Here is a 17640-nt window from a genome sequence, read left to right as displayed (position 1 = left end):
AAAATTTGCACATTATAATATCCATCTCGCTCACTCATCCTGTGTGTATATTCCGAAATCTTATTGGTCACTTGTTGAGGCAGTGCTCTGTAACAAAATAGCCACTCACGGATCGGAATTTTGCATATTTTTGATTGGTTGCGCAGTCTGCCATGAATATTAAAATTTCAAACTCCACGGAAATAGCCCTTGGCTTGCCTTGTGCAAACACTCCGAGATAATGGAGCATGAAATTTCACAAGAACTGAACATATGCAAATTCACGATGGGGACGCGGAACTCAGCCGTCGGAGGAAGCTGGTGCGTGCGCTGCGAAGTTCATCCCTGGAAAGATCTAATTTCCTATTTGGAGATCTCTTTCAATTAACTGTCACTGCGTTGGAGGGGAGCTGCACGACTGGACATCGCGTATCGCGGGATGGCGGGGGGGGGAGTTGCGAGAGGACGTCACGAAGATGATCAGCTACGAGTTGATGGGGGAGGCGGGTACTACGGGAACTATAAATGGGACGTATGCCACGGCTCATGATTGCAACAGACACAATCAACGATCAGGATAACTGTTGGCTGGCAGCAAGAGGACTGCGTTCAGGAACTGGACAACGTGAAACTCAAACGATTTTGAAAGAAGGTAAGTCTAAATTGTTCATATCAAAACTCCGGATCCATGGTCAGAAAACAAATTTACTCTCTGGTGCATCTGAAATTAAGACTTCAAACCTTTTCTCTTCAGTTGTCTGAAATCATTTTGGAGATTATGGTGAATTCTTTGAAGGTTTTCAAAGGTACGTATATATATAATTATGACAAGTTGCCTTGGACATTTTTTATTGACAAATATTAGAAGATTCAGACTTATAATCTACTTCTCACATAAGTTAAATACAGACATGGCATTCATGCCCTAGTGTAAAAGCAATTGATTAACAGTAAAACGGAAATCAGAATATATAACGATGAAAGTCCTAAAGTTATAAATAGTTTGAAATATAAACTGTATTATATTTTTAATAAATTTCACGACTTAAAAAAGCTGACAACACAAAAATTGACAGCAAAAAGAATCCCCTTTTTTGGCTACCAGGAATACGGCAGAATGTAAATTGACATCGATAGACTGATGGCAAAAAGAGTGTGAAAAGATGATAAAAAAGACTGTGAAAACTGATTTGTATAAAAAATCGGTTCTTCGGAAGGTTCAAACCAAAACTCAGTATTGTAATTCACCATCTTAGTTTCAACACTGTACCTTGCAAACAACATAATCCCAGTTGCTTGTTTTGAGCTTACCAGAGCTGAATTTTCAAGCGTCGTTATAAAAAACATTAATGATATGCATGCATGTTATGTGTAGTTTCCGTGTTCCATTACACAAATGCATGTGGTTTTTTCCTTTTGTCTTATTTAATGGGTTGTTTGGCGGCTGACTGAGGCGTCCTTGGGTGCGATTAGCTCCGCCACGTCTAATGTCCTCTTTGTACAGCCCATTTGAACATATCTGTATGAAATTTGGCTTTACAAATGAAAAAGAAAATGTTATTTGTTCATGGGAAACAACTTGAGCTATATCATTATTAAACGTTGTTAAAACTCGCTAAATACTGAGCAATGACACGGTAGCATACAATATGTACACTTTTGGTTGTTTGTTGCCAATTGTAAAAAATCTTATTAAATACATTGACAAATCTCTACTTCAAAAGACTGGTAGATTTAGGAACAAGTTCATGGAATATATTCCAATTTGACACCATCAGTGTGGTGGCACAACATTCACATGCACGCACATTCTCCAGATTGACGCACGCGTGCATTTGGCAGACCACGACACCCTATTGGTCGAAGAGACATGCAACCCGTCCGTACCACTTGTCCGCGAGCGTTGTGCCACCGCAGTAATGGCTTCTATTGTTGTCGAATCACACCATAGAGATAACGACAACGATCATTGTGATCAAAATTTATTCTATTAAAAGCATTATTTTATTATATTTATTGTTCTTTTATGAACAATGTCAACCAAGATGAAAGTGTCTTTCGAAGGAAATAGTTTACGCAAACGGAATCAGGTATACGCAATAAGTTAGTTTAAAAAAACACAGCGTCATTGCATCTCTTCACCCACAGCCATAACTTGTGAAAAAAGTTTAAGGTAAAATGTGGTGGCATCTCCACATATTAACAAATCGTTTGAACGTATGGTTAAAAGGCAGGATTTACCTGGCAAAAAGTTAAAAATTTCAGGCATAATTTCAAAAGCGGATGCGTAAAACAATCGCTGCTGAAGTAAAAAAAGAAATTTTCTCTCACATGGAAAAGATTACAGTCACTTAGAACTTCCCTTTTTAACTGGCTGTTTTTGCAATCTTCTGTTTGGTACCACTTTGAATTGGAATGAGGATATAAGAAATGAAAACAATGTTTAAGTTTAGGTGCGGGGAAAAATCCAGATAGATATTCCTTTAGATAAAAACGTGAATGAACATAACCCGAGACCGAGACTAACAAACAGAAAATATTTCACGAATGAGATTCAAACAAGAGTCAATTCCCAGAACCAAGGATACCCAATTGCTAATCTCAGCATTTTTGAGTTATTGATATTTTGTTCAGTCGAGGGGGAGAACAGGGATAAAAATGGCCTTGAAATTTATAGACAAAACCCTCTGCCACGGAAAAAGAACAGTGGGACTTGACAGAGGAGGATCGTGTGAGGTTTGGTGACATTTTACGTTAATGGTAACTTTCCAACAATTTCAGTGCATGTATGAAGTACTGGCTTTTGGAACTGTCTTTGAAATATTTCCATCAAACAGCGACGTATCCATTGTGATATATTTTCCGATTTCTCTTTGCAGCAATAAGAGAAACTACAGTTAAAATAAGTTTATTTGATGTTTTCTTTCCCTTGTATTCCTCTCAAGCATGAACGGACAATATTGACCCCTCAGTCCCTTAGAATAATCACATCTGTGATACCGGCACGCACCAATTCAGCAGATTTTAATCTAGAGCTCCAATTGTGATTTTTTTTATTCATTAATGCATTTAACCAACAACTTCTGAGCGTCTTGAACGTGCCCTTGTATCTGTAAAAGTGTGTTTATGACCTGTTAGTGGCATCACTGATACAGTCGAGCGGTAATAGACGTTTTCACTAATAAATTCATAATTATGCACGCATGCGCACAAAGGGCCTTGGCGGCAAGACGTTTGAGCGGGCCACTGAAATTGTACAGGGTGCGACTTTAATGATCATTTTCTCTCAGGTTTTCTGGCTTTCTTCATTTTTTTCTTCAGAAAAATCCCATTAAATTGTGCTTGCTATTAGTTTCTAATTTCAGTGAATTTTTAGTGCTCTGTAAAAAGACTTCATAATCGTAATTTTTCCTGTGCGCACGAGATCACCGTTTCTTAGTATGGCCCCCTTCCAACCTGTGCATTTGTAAAAACACGCACTGATGTTCAATGTACATGTACCGCTACTGTACCCATTCGACCTGCTGCATTCTGCACTTGGAAAATCTGAAGAACCAGATCTCTTTCTCTTTGGAATCTGCACTTAGGTTGTATAATCTCAAACACAACAAGTGGATACCATTTCTTTCAGTAGCACTCCAAACTATGACCAAATTCAATGGTATTAGCTATGTACAGTATACATGTACATTGAACATCGGTACGTATTTTTACAAATGCACAGGTTGGCTCCAAGAACACTACTAATGTAATTTATACTACTTATGATGGAAGGATTGAATGAGGGAAAGTCAGAAAACCTGAGAGAAAATGATCATCAAAGTCGCATCCCTGTACATTTTCAATGGCCCGCTCACACTTCTTGCCGCCAAGGCCATTTGTGCGCATGCGGGCATAATTATGAATTTATTAGCAAAGAGGTCTATTGCCACGTGTGAGCACGAATTTGGCAGGCGTTAAGTTAAAAGTCAAAGTGATGTTGAACAGGTAACGATAATCGCTCTCTAGTGCATTGTCAAAGTCAAAATGTCATGCTAAGGAAGCGAAATTTACCGAAACACATTTTAACGGTCTGACTATTCGCTTTTAAACATGCCCGACCACACTTGTTCTGGTGCTGTCATTTTTCATGACTTGCTCGTGGCGTCGCTAAACCGCCTTTTAGGCCTACCCCACCGTATTGCCACGTGTCAACGTGGCATACGTGAACAGGCGTAAGTTAAAATTCATGTGATGCAAAAAAGGCAACAAGTATCGCTCGTCACTTCATGTCCATTCGAAATGCTCTTGTCAAGAAGCAAAACAAACCTAGCATACTGTTCACTGTAGAACACGTCAGACATTTAAATCCCACAGTGCCATTAAATTGAAGACTGAAACACACAGTCAGAAACACGTAACGTACAACCCTTCCTACATGTCTGGAAAGATTGGACTTGGGTTGATGATAGGGATAATTTCAGATAGGTAGCCACTTCGGGCGTTAAAACGCACGTCTAAATGGATATATACACCCATCTTAAAAACAGACGCTTCCAGTCCCAAGCTTTTTACCAGTCATTATAGGTTAACTTTCCATAAAATGAAATTCTTTGAAAACAGATTTTCTACAGAAAGGGCCTTTCTTGAACATAATGCCAAACATGGTTGAAACAGTACTCATGTACACCAGTGCGTCTTTCGCTGTAAGTCTATTCTAATTTTCAAGATATGTTGTTATGATTTTTATACGAGCTAATATCGAAAACGTGTGGTTCTGTGCACGCTTCACATTCCGCAAGGGTCTTCTCAAGCTGGCATACCATCTTACCATTAAGATATTCGTCTTACCAGTTGGCGATCTTGAAATATTTCCTATGGAAGATTGGGACTGAAAACAAAGCAAAACACTTGAGATGTGTGTGCTGCTATGAAAACGTTCCCTGGTACGTGTACAAAGCCATCCCCTGCTTTAGCCGAACGTGGAGCCGTTTTCAAAAGCAATTAAGGCAGGCTCTGCGATAATTATAAAAAAAATAGCGTGTCAACTCCCAATTGTAACCTGTGAAATGAAAAAATTCACTGAGGAGCATGATTAAAAGTGGGCATCTTGTGTGGGAGGCCCATGCGTAACATCATGGTTGTGTCAGACAGACTTATATAATTATTCGTTTACATCTGGCAGTGTCTTTGGAAAGTGGCTCAGCTACCAGCCAATGGTTTAAACAAACGCGCCGTTGCTAGGTGCTGCCAATACTTTAGGACAGAGTCCAATTTTGCTTCCTACTCATGCCTGAACAATCACAACGGTCATTGCCAACAGGTGACGTTTAACTCACCCTCACCGTTGCTTGGTTTTGATCTAGAATAGCATTGTTGCTGTATGGGCGAAGCGTCATACAGCAGGTATCAGCCAAGCACTTCATCAGTAACACACACCTATCTCTTGCCCAGACCAACTACGCAGCTGCCAATCGAAACATCGTACTTGCGGCAAGTGATGAGTCTGTTGGGGACGAAGACGCGAAAAGGCTTTGAAATGACAGTGGATTTGTCATCACATCCCGTCCGTTTTGCTTTGCTCAATTTGTCATATTGTATGCAACTCTAACAAGGATCGTAATTTGAAGATTTGTTGCAACAGACGCAGAATCTCATATGGCAAAATTTTCTTCCAGTCACCAGAGCAAATCCTGTTCGACCCAAATTCCAAACAGAGCAATCTTTGCAGCGTTTCAAAATTTTAAACCTCTAATCTAGCTTTCTGGAAGAAATGGTGGGGAGGCCTGCCCAGTCTGCCTTGTAATTATGAAAAGGGCGCCATTAGCTTGGCGATTAGGCCAAAAACAAATTAACCACAGACAAAATTTAATTAGCTTCGAGCTCCTCCGATAAATTGTAGTCTTTGGTCTGACCGAATCTTAATCCAACAAGTGTTGAATTTATCTTTGACCTCGGGATGGCCAGGGGGATCTTGAAAAATTGCACTACTACAATATTGACAGAGACCCAATCTAGAGAGGAAACTGTGAGTAATGTCACTGTTGTTAGGGGAAACGCAAAAGATATCATCCGCAGAAAGCAAACACGATCGAGTAGGGGCCATCAGCTCAATCATTGCACCGATGGTGCTCTGCAAGCCTTTTTAGCCTTGACCATAAAATTGCACATGATACGTTCGCTAGTCCGTAGGGAACTTACCGGAGGCAAAATATATAGATGTCCATTCAGCCGTTCATTCAGCCATTTCTGATATTGTATCTGGTATATTCGTAATCTTGAGAGCTACAAGACCCTGTACACATAAGGGTCACATACAATAAGATTTTACGAGGGGTTATCGGAACCATGATTGATGTTCAATCCAAGACATTTTCAGGGCTTGCAGGTGCACTGCGTGTAAGCCTACATAGAGTTTGCCAAATGGACACTTTCAAAATACTTTAGGCTGAATAAATGGGGTGAAATGGAAAAAGAAAGCTGTTGAAAAGAGGGTATTCTGGTGTACGTATTAAACATTACTTTTAACTAGGGGGCTTCCTCAGCTGTTGAGAATATTACGTTTTCATTGATTGCTTAGTGCAATATCCACGCACGATTGCTTTGACAATTTGTCATTATTTTTTGTCTTTTCACATATTAACGTAGCCTAAAGTTAGCACGATTGACATGTTAAAATGAAGTATAGCCGTGAAGGTATTGACTTTACGTGACGGTCCTGCTGGTAAAGCCTGCCGGTGGTTCCATCCGAACACTTGTTACGTGCTAGCAACACCTGCTACTCCTTACACATTTCCTTGACCTGAAATACCCCAGATCACTATCATAATTACCAAGACAAAATGGTCAATGGTGTTGTGGCCCAAGTCGTCCGCTCACCCGTGTGATATGAAATTCCTCATGCGAAATCCAAAAGTCGTCTTCTACTAAAGTAAAGGCTTGACTGATCTCAGGGCTGTTTGGAGGTCAAGTAATAAAAGTCGGGGTCCGTAGTTTAATATATTCTTTTGCAGTCAGTAGTTATGCCGTTTGTGAACAAATCGTGTGAGGTCTGAAAGTTCATTTTGCAAGAGTCTTTGCTTCAAACGTTGTCTTAAGACCACACGGGGATTCTGTAAAAGCAAAATACAAGCAAAAAGATTGTATCACATGCAACAAAACACCTGGTAATGTTCAATCCATCAGATCGACTTGTGTATTGCCATATTAGTGCTTGCAGTGTTGAATCATTTTGATCCTCCGTTAGATACCGGTAAACGTCTTTGTGCCTCTGCTTTCAAAACAGGATAGACCAAGCAAGATTGCTTGGTCTATCCTGTAAAATACGAAGTCAGAAAAAAAAAGCTTAGTGATGAACAAGGAAAGTTAATGCCCTGAATTTACTGAACCCTGTACACACTTTGCTAAGCAGAACTTAAAATTGAAGTCGTATTATGATCGTTTTCCATGGACGGTCGGTATAAGGAACCACGAATGTATGGTATTTCCAAACTTTTTCTTTCATTTTTAGTCAAGACAAATATCTTCCAATAAGAAGTATACCTTGATGAAACGCTTCCTGACAAACACCCACTACATCTAAACTAAGAAGTATTCCAATTGGATGAGAACAAATGTCTCTCAACATTACATATAATATTTTATTACGTATTTCAGAAGCACTTTTAACAACTGCCTGGGCTCATCTCTTTGGCTCTCTCAGCCGTGAATTACGGCACGGAGCATGAAGATTCAGTACTGATATTACAGCTAGAGAATTTCAAATCTTCAACAGCACATCTTCTCCAACTTTTTTTTCAAAGTGTTATCAAACGTGCGAGGGTGTCAGAAGAAATGCTCTACGTACCAGTTAGTCAGCCACCGTGTGCACTTAGCAAAAGAGGTTCAGGAACTTCTCTCAATGTTTGTTAAAACGCAAAAATGCTATGCATAACGAACCTTCCTAATATCGGCGTTTCCACAACCGTTTGAAAATGCGTTTAATTATAAATTCTTCGGTTGAGTTAGATTGGAACATTTTAAATACAAATTTACAATAGTCGCGTAATTGTCGTGTTGAGAAACGACACTTTTGTTATGATTTTAAATAAAATTCAGGACCAACTTTAGGACCAACTGCACGATTTTACATATTAATGATAAACGAAATCGGTACGTCAGTACTTTGCCGTTTACAATTTGCAACGGTCATACTTGGCAAACAGAGTGCAGTTCAAATGTTTGCCTGCCGCAGAAAGTAAATTGCCTCTGCCTGATTTTCCTCCAATTATGTTTCCACTCGTGAATTCATGTTCAACTATCAAGACTTCAAGAAATAGCAAGTCTGATTGTATTCCCTTTTAGGAAAAAAATAGATTGCAATTCCTCACAACAGTTAAGTAAAGTCACAAAGAGACGTGCTTTACACAATCTACCGGCAAGGCAAAAATAACTAAATTTGCGTCGAGTTATCAAACAAATTAATTGATTCGTCGAATGCTTCAAGTGTTAACGTCTACAAAGATTAACCAAGCAGTGGAATCTGTCCATGGGCTGCGGGAAAAATCGAGACGGATGGCGTACATCAGTTCCATTCACACCATCAGTCATAAGCAGCATTCTAACAAGCTGCGTGCGTAAACGAGTGGCACCTTGCTAATGAAAATGCTGTGCATACTACTCAAAAGAGGCAGTATATGCAACATGTGAGGGAATAAAATGTGCAGGAAAGTATTCAGAAAACAACTGCACCCAGACCCAAATCAGTTCAAATACACCGACAGTCATAATACATTGACGAATACGTTTTTGATATTTGAGATATGTTATTTTTCTACAATGCAGGTTATGTACATTGAAATCGAAATCTGTATATTAGAATTTGTTTCTTATATACACATTCGGGCCAATTATAATCTCCTGAGCGTTAGCATTTGACACATACCAGCGTTTTCTGCAACCAACCAACTTGTTCAAAACTATACAGCATATCCTATGACGTCGAAGATTGAAACACTTTAATCAAGACAGGTGCGTCCAATGCCGCGGCGCAGCCGTTGTGCGCACCAAAATGTTGCTTTGCGTCAACCGTCGAAGTAGAAATAGTTGTTGAAGAAGAAATCTTGTGATTTTTTCCGCTTTGTGTACGTTCACCGGCCCCACACTCTCACGGCTGCTCGGGCTCTGCAGTAGCAAGTCTGCAGAGCCGACAATTTTTCAATAGGCAGTGGATATTTTTGCCGTCGCCGTAACCTTGTTCAGATTTGTTCATTTTTATGACGTCGCCGTTGTTTACGTACCGTACATGAACCCTAACGTGGCATGGCCCGTAACGTGGCTCATTTTTATTTTTCGCCCGTAGTAAGAGCAATATTCGTACATCAGTAATTTTCACAGTAAGTGAAATTTCATCATGATCCAACTTTCCATGTATATATCTCAAGTTTCTGTTTCTCTTTCATAGTTCTGATGTAACTGAAATTAATTTCGGCCCCATTGTCCATTTTTTTTCTGGTACATAATGAACTCTGTTAAAACACACCTCAAATAACGGAATAATTTTCTTCATACTTGAAGTTGGGTATGTGAGTGAAAATAATGATTTTACTAGAATTTATCGCCTTTGAAGAACTTCTTAAATGTAAGTGTGAGGATTTTCAATTTTATTTTTTTTTTGAGTGTGCCAAGTCCAGAAATTTGAAGTTTTTCAACACAAACGTTTGGCATTGTAGTGAGCCACAATGGGGGACGCTATACGATCAAGTTCATTACGTGGGAATGAACTGTAAGTCGGGCAGCAGTGTCCGTGAGTCTATGTTCTGACGCGGAGAGCTCCACTAGTGTTGGTGTTGTCACCAGACCGGCTATACACACACAGCAGCTATCGACGGGTATTGCCGTCAACGGTGATCGTAAATATGGACCAATCGGAATAGGCTACCGGCAAAATATCCTTTTGGAACTTGTGCTGGCGACGGCAAAATATCCCTGCCTTTTCAATAGCTTAGAGTTTTCCCATCAAGGCGTGGATGGCCCAGCAGTACTATACGCGACCGCCTCTTATCTGTTTTCATCCTACCCCGGTGGTTCAACTTCCAGTGGGCCAACGGTCATCAACTGTTCAGGCCAAGTCATTACGTGATCGTATTTGTTGTTTCCTGTCTGATTGCTCAAGTCATGCAGTTTTTTTCCCCGAAGACAGTACTCAAACCGTATATACTAATCCTGCGTGTTTTCTTTCAACACACATCCATGTGCCTTGTGGGAAAGGCGGCGAATAAGGCAATAGCTGTAACCCGAACAAGACAGGTAAATAAATAAAGTGATCTGAAACGTACAAACTCTTTGGGGAGAAGTCAGCTTGGGGACAGTATGATTAAGCTGGAAGTAAATAAACTTCTTAATTCATGTAGACTCATGCACAGCGTTGAAAGGGGAAAAATCGATCCCCAAATATTACCTCTAAACTGAGCAATGATGTCATCTCTTACCTGTAGGTGTTTTTTTTTGTTCAAGCTAAATGCTGTCACATTAAAGAGGTTATTAGTTATTAAAAGCCTCCAAAAGGTGATGTGTGACTTTATCATATACAGTGGCGTTAAGCAAAAGACAAGAGATGATGCAAGTATTTGTTTGATGCGTAATGAATAACTGACCAACTGCCTTTTGATATTCTATTTCAAAACAGGATGTTCTACAATAGGCAGTGGTTTCACCTTAGCTATTGATTGAATGGGAGATATTTGAGACGCTTGGTGGTGGCAAACTACCACTCTATGAACATTTAACAAAAGTTGCCCAGTGCAATGACAATGGACGCTCATTGCTAGTGCACTGTGTTTCTTTTGTTAGATGTTCCTAGTGCCATTCCCACAGGACCAGTTCGCTATTGTTTGTGTCACGCTTGAGCAAAACTGCACACGTTCAAAATGACGGAAATGATCACGTGGGAACAGTATGTTTGCCTCGAAAAAAAGTCTCTCAAACGTTCCAGGGAAACTGCTATCAACTTAATTTTGAATTTTCATTATATTTGATTCGTCAAATTTAGGGTTCACACCCGATTTGTAGACCTGCTCTTAAATCACCCTAATCAAGTGAGGTTTACATAATTATGAGAAATGCATTTCTGCTTTATGCTTATTCTTTATGCTTAAGTATCGTTTTGCATTTATACTCCTGGAAACTTTCCCATGACACAACTAAAGAGAAATAAACAAAGAGGAGGCAGACTCATCTACCAGTGACAATCCATTTATTTTTGAAGTTCTAATTCAGGCCATGGACCCCCTTAGTGTGAGTATTCGATCCCTACTGTAAGTGAAAAACGACCCAGAAAACTTTTCCCCCAGTCGCCTGCAAACCGGAATATTAAACAGTGGAAGCACCGGTGAACATTTTTGCCGCCAGGCCAATCAAGTTGTGAACAAGACAGTGTACAATCAGGTTTAACCAACAAATTGCCCAAGAGGCTACAATCCTTCAACAACCAATCATAGCCTTTGAGAAACTGTAGGTCGTGTTTCATTATATATTTCATATCTCTTCTGTAAGGTTACTTGCTATGATATTTCGTTATGAAACTGTTCACTCAAGTTGTGATTAAGTGTTGCTACTGGATATGATCCTTGCGTAGCCGAGGATTTGGTGGTGCTTTTGGAGAATTCTTGAATAAGGAACTACCAAGACCGTCTCAGTGTGACCGAAACAAGTTAAAAGGGGCTTACGAATAATTACCAAATAATTATTCTAAGTGAGTCTTTCTTAAAAATGTTAAAATGCTGCAATACGAAGGAATTGTGAGTTGAAATATATTGTTTATATTTTCTGTTTCCCAGTTTGATTCAAGACAAAGTTCATCTCTTATTTACTGGAAATCGCACTTTCAACACACAACTCACGGTAAGTTTAGATGTATATGTTTTTTCAATATCTATTCTAGTTTGTGTGTTTTTCTCGGGATATTGACCTCTTATAGGTAATTTCGTCAGAAGTTAGCTCGTTACCGGAAAGCATTTTGCACCTAACACTAATATTAATATTTCTTTCCGAGGGGATAGGGTTATATATCCCCCACATTTTTGAGGTGGGGAATGGACTATTGAATCACCCCACACAATTTTTTTGTGTTGAACAAAAACATTAACAATTAACAACGTGAACAATTTCTTGGAACTCCAAACGAATAAAATGTTTGCAATAACACTAAAAAAGGACACAGTTTTTAAAAACCATAAACATGCCATTCTGATGTAAAATTCTTCACGAATGTGATACACATTACAGATGTACATCTTTATCATGAAATTGGCCAGTATATAACGTATATGGTGTTCCCCCCCCCCAATTTTTCAAATTTCCATGGCCGGGCTAGTCTTCCCCCCAGCTTTACCCATTCCCCACCCCAAATTTCAAGCACAGATTTACGACACTGTCTTAACTCTGCCTTAGAAGTAACAAGTAAACCGGTAATCAAAGACTGAGGAATCTCTTTCAGGAGTAAATCGGAGGTGTAGATTGGAGGAAGTGGTTCGAACTGTTCAATGAGAGGAAACGATGAGGATTTGTAGGCACCTGTGATTCGGCAAAAGAATATCAATAAACCCCACAACCTTTGCAATAACTTTTACAATGAAGGATTTTAAGATTTCGACCCTCAGAGACTGCATTAGATGCACAAATCATTATTATTTACTCGTGTTCAAATGTTGGTCACAAACATAAAGATAAATGGCGCTATTCTCGTCGATAAAGTTCCACATGATTGTATATGAAAAGTATTACATAGAGCGGGTTACGTAGTCAGAGCGACACCAAATGAACAAGACATAAAGCAAGGTCTAAGCAGACGCAGATCTGGAGGGTGTCAACCCCGCCTGCTTATTGCAATTGTTTCTTTGTTAATATTCAGTTTTTTGGTGGCCCACGGTTATTGGTTGGAATACATTGTCTTATTTTGCAAGGACAGTCAATGACAAAACAAAGAGATTAAATGGCTTCACCATCGATGACAAGTTTGTGTAGTAAACTCCCCTGGGCCAGTACTAACAAAGGTTCCCCCCCCGAAAAATTTTCTGGATCCTTCGCTGCTAAGATAGCCTAATACTCAGGACAGCAATATTTGTCTTTGCTTCGTTTGTGGGTTTTGTTAGCTACTTCGTTTGGCGACATCCACCTATATAAATACACGATGTCTTGTCGAGGAAATTGAAGTCGTTTTTTTCATGGCAAAGATACGGCGCAAAATGTAAATTTTGTAACAACCATCTCCAGTATCCCTACATCTTGAAAGCAAACGGGTAAGAATATCAAACTACCCTCTCAATAATAATAAGAAGATAAGCAAAGGCTAAAATTACATTTGATAGGGTCTAAGTATACAAATCACGTCAAAGTCCGTCTGCCACTGTCGAATGCATACGGTTAGAAAGTGTCTCAGACGTCGGCGCCACAGGCCAAGATTCATGACATTAGGCTCTGACGAGAGAAAAAATCAAGTGGCATCAGTCTACCAAGTGCTTGTATTGATTTTCCGATAATGTACAGGAAAATAGGCAGAAAAAGAGCTTGCAAGCACACCGTTCATAATTCACGACTCTTCAGCGAATTAAGTGTTTTCCATATGACCCACTCAATTATCTTGTGTGTATTGATTTTCTATCGGTTTTGCCTAACAATGTGTCAAATGAAATACTCATGTATGACATGTGGCAGTATAACAGGCGCGTCAGGCAGGGACTAGATAAAGAAGCCCTCATCGACTTTGGAACGACTTTACGACATTCGTTTCCCATCACGACAGACAGACTGATAATCTGTATTTTCACTTCCAAAACCAATAAAAACCACTGAAGTTCGGATTTGAAACAGTTGATAGCATTCCTCCGAATATATTATGGAACCGGTGAAAGGTGGGCAAAGTGTTTCAAGGCAAAATAACGCAAATACTCAAAATACTTGTAGAAATAGCTGAAACTGAAATTTATTAAAACGGGACTTTGAAATTTCGGAAGTAAATCTCAGGTTTTATTGTACCGGAAAAAATGAATTACGAAAATAGGTAAATGCTGGGAAAATATAAGCTGTGGCTCCATTTTAGGAAAGGTGGGCTTTTTTGTAACTCAAAAAAATCTTTGACAACCTTTGATTTGTATTGTTATCCAGTTAAATGCCCTGAAATTAGGGGCTTACCCATATCTATTTTCCAGGAGGAAAGCAAGCAGCAACCTCTTAGACAGGGATGAGTTATAGCGACGTACTACGAACCAATACCATTTAATATGCTCTGAAGGGGTTTCCTTTCCTCATGCATATGGGATATGGGGAAGTTGCAGAGCTATAACGTGGTTGTCCATATTCAAGTAGCCAGATCTTGCGAAGGTAGCCTCTCCTTTGGCTAAAGTGAGCTAAGGACCCACATCGACTACCTACTCGGTTGAGCAGGGTGTATGCCGGCCGCCAACAAACTCGGTATCACTCTGGTATAGCAGCAATCAATAGCAGATGCCAGGATCAGTCCATTGGTACATGTTGAAGAATCCAGACCACCTGATCAATACATGTATGACGTGCGTGCTTCTCTGCAGTTATTTCCCCGCGGTACAACATAACTTCATATTTAAACTTCAGTCGCCTGATGGGCTGTGGTTAATTTGGTGTCGATGTTCTTGAGATTTGATTCAGAAGCATGTGCAATTCACAGCTTTCCCAGGTAAAATAAATTGGCTCTCCTCCAACCTCTCTTAACAACATTTCATTTTTAAATCGCAGTTCGGAAAGGCATAAACGACGGGAGGTTTTCTAAAATGCTGTCTTATACGAAATCAGCCAGATAGTTTGTTATAAAACGTATTCCATGACTGATGCATCCAGTGGTCTTAGAATTTTTCAATTATAAAAGCATAGTTTGGGGTAAGAGAATTTTTCATGCCTAAAGCATTAAGGGTGGCTACGGCCCATATTCTGTGTTATCATCCATAACGGCACTTCGGTTTAATCGCATAATAACATCATCGCTCACTCGTACAGGCTGATCCCATTAACCCCAAGCACTTATTATAAAGACAAAATTATTCACTGTACTCGAATGAGCAGTTGAATTCAATTATTCGAGGAAGAGAGGTAATTGACAATTTTTTCAGACATTAGAAGCCATTGTACGGTCGAACCACGCCCCTAAACGGGAGATACGCATTTGTGGAGTTTTCTTGAACAAGTCTTTAGACTAAATAAATTTTGGTATAGCTAAATGTAAAAGTTTATATCTCAAGTAAACACTTTCATGTATAGCAAAATTGACAGCAAAGTACAATGTACTTAGAGTTTTCTTAATTGATAACAGAGTTACAGAAAACTCCGATCTATATGTTGGAGCTACGGTATGATTTTCACTTTTACTCATCAAAAGTTCAGCATTATGAACAGAGCTTTCATCTTTTTCCCCGGCTTCAGCCAAAACTTCAGGGTAGCAAGCACGTAGGAATGAAGACTTGGTTTGGATTCCAACAACTCCATATTGGGCCGAGCCAAAAGGGGGAGCACTATCTAAAAATTCGATAGATGGCATGTATTGACTTTCGTCTCTTAACCACAAACAATACAAATGGAAGTCAGATAAATATTTATTCCAATGTTTGAATTGGAGTGTAATTTTAGAATGTTCTCTAAATTACATTCAATTAAGAATTCATGAACTCTAACCTTATTCCGGGAATTAGTTCACTTCGGTCTTGCCGCTTTCAGGTAAGCTTTATGCCAGGAGGGCAGTCTACTATTTCCATTAGAAAATAGGGAAAAGGGAACAAATCACTGCTAGATGATAATTTCTTTGGGGAATTTCAACCGACGTGCCAGTGAAACTTCGCTCCCGGCTAAGTAAAATTTGTCAAAAACAAGGCTTAATTGGAGTTCGCTGCTGCCCAAAGGGGATACTCGGGCTGGGATCGACTATGACGTGGGGCTGTGGCACGTGAACTTTTCAAGGCTGTGATGTGTTGAATCTCAATGGCAAAGTGGCTTCAGGAAGGATGAAATGTTGGGAGGAACCGATCACTGTGTAGGGGGTGCCTTTGAATAGGAGAATTGTGTAAAATAGAATTTTATTAAACATTTCTTTGTTCAACATATGTGGCAGGTTGATCAGGGAAAGCTGTGTAAAACCTGCAGGGTACTAATATCTCAGAAAATGATTAGTTACAGGCCAAAACCTTGAAAGTAGTAGTTACGTAAGCCCCATCGATTCTCCATCTGGCCTTAGAACACCTTGTCTGAGTGACGATTGTCTGATTGTCTAAATATTGTCAAAAAATTTGTCGAACACTCACATAATTTATAGGAATATTTTCAAAACGTTCTTTAAGGCTTTTTTTTTTCAACTGAATAGACGACCCAGTTGTTTTGTGACATGGAAATTGCAGCAAAATGTTAAATACGAAGCAAAATCCGCAAGATCTTTTAAAAGTACATGATGAACTACCTTAAACATATCACGCGTCGTGTGTCCTCACACGGTTACACTTACACTGCCTTCACGTGGTTTGCCGATCCACACAGCGGGAGTTAATGGAATTTAGATGGAACGACGGGGGATTGGTGCGTCGGGACGAGAACGAACTGGCATTGCAAATCAGTACCCACTATGACATGTTCTAGGGCTTCGAAAGCCAATTTCCCCCGACGACCAATTTCACGTCGGGGGTAATTCAGACGGAAATGAGAGGTCATTAATTGCTGAACAACGGGCCTTCGGTGCTTCGCAGTGCCCAAACAGGTATTCATTTTTTGAGCCTGTCAGTCCTTCCTGACGGATGAGAGTAGTGGAGATCGCTTTCCACCAGGTACAGTCTCGCCGTGCACAGCCATTATCGCGCACCGAGGTTTAGGCTGGCTCTGCATTATGCATATAAGCTGTTCCAACCATCAGACTAGGATTAAGCTACAACGTTAACACTGAAGCACCTGTATGATGCTCAATATCAGAAAGGGAAAATGTACATGAAAATAAAGCTCAGGCGTAATTGACAAACTCTGGCTCCCAGATCTTAACGCAAAAGCACTTCCTTCAAGTCACAACATCTTTGGTTATTTGTTTAGCTAAGCCGCACTCCCTTATTCTATAAAGGGCGTGGTTGATGTCCTCAAATAACAATGTACTGACTCGCACGTATTTGATATATTATGCGCAAGAGATGTCCCCGATATGGCATCCGCGCAAGGGACATTGATAGTTGGCATAATAGGTTACTGTCCGACCTCCGAGTAGAGGTCGACATTGTCTCAGATTCTGAAGGGACGTCGGCACACAAACACACTGAGCAGCCATTGAGAGTTAGGTCGGGGTCCATTTCTGGCAATTTGCTCCTTTTGAACTGCGGAAGTATTAAGTGGAAGAAGCAAAACCCTTTTCTGTCTCTTAAATGCAATTACACCAAAGATGATTCAAGATGATTGTCCCAGCCTCTGTTTACTCGGACCTTGATTGACCCACATTCAATCGGGATATTGGCAATCTTAGCCACCTGAAGCACAAACGGCACGCAATAACGCCAAGATGGACTGTCTGTAAACAGGCGGAGCATTTCAACGCTTCCTGTTACTACTATACCCATCATTTTCTGTGTGTCCTTGAACAAGTCCTACGTATATGTATTATCAAATGTTACTCCCTTTAGGGGCGAATTCTAGGCATTTATTCTGTAAAAGATA

At 39.9% G+C, this 17640-nt stretch overlaps 1 protein-coding gene across 1 annotated transcript in view; it reads left to right on the top strand.

The window, feature by feature from the left end:
• The first annotated feature begins 474 nt into the window (after positions 1-474).
• LOC147800672 (uncharacterized) overlaps positions 475-17640 on the top strand; it is a 33583-nt gene continuing 16417 nt past the window's right edge. The window contains exons 1-2 of the mRNA XM_087140422.1: positions 475-631; positions 11775-11838. The gene's annotated coding sequence lies outside the window, so the exon portion shown is untranslated. The remainder of the gene's footprint in view (positions 632-11774; positions 11839-17640) is intronic.

Source organism: Acanthaster planci, linkage group LG01 (assembly GCF_054643075.1).
Source record: "Acanthaster planci isolate LZ-2023a linkage group LG01, COTS_SCS, whole genome shotgun sequence".
Classification (NCBI taxonomy): domain Eukaryota; kingdom Metazoa; phylum Echinodermata; class Asteroidea; order Valvatida; family Acanthasteridae; genus Acanthaster; species Acanthaster planci.
Note: the sequence above shows the minus strand (reverse complement) of the source record. Positions and strands in the feature narration are given on the sequence as shown.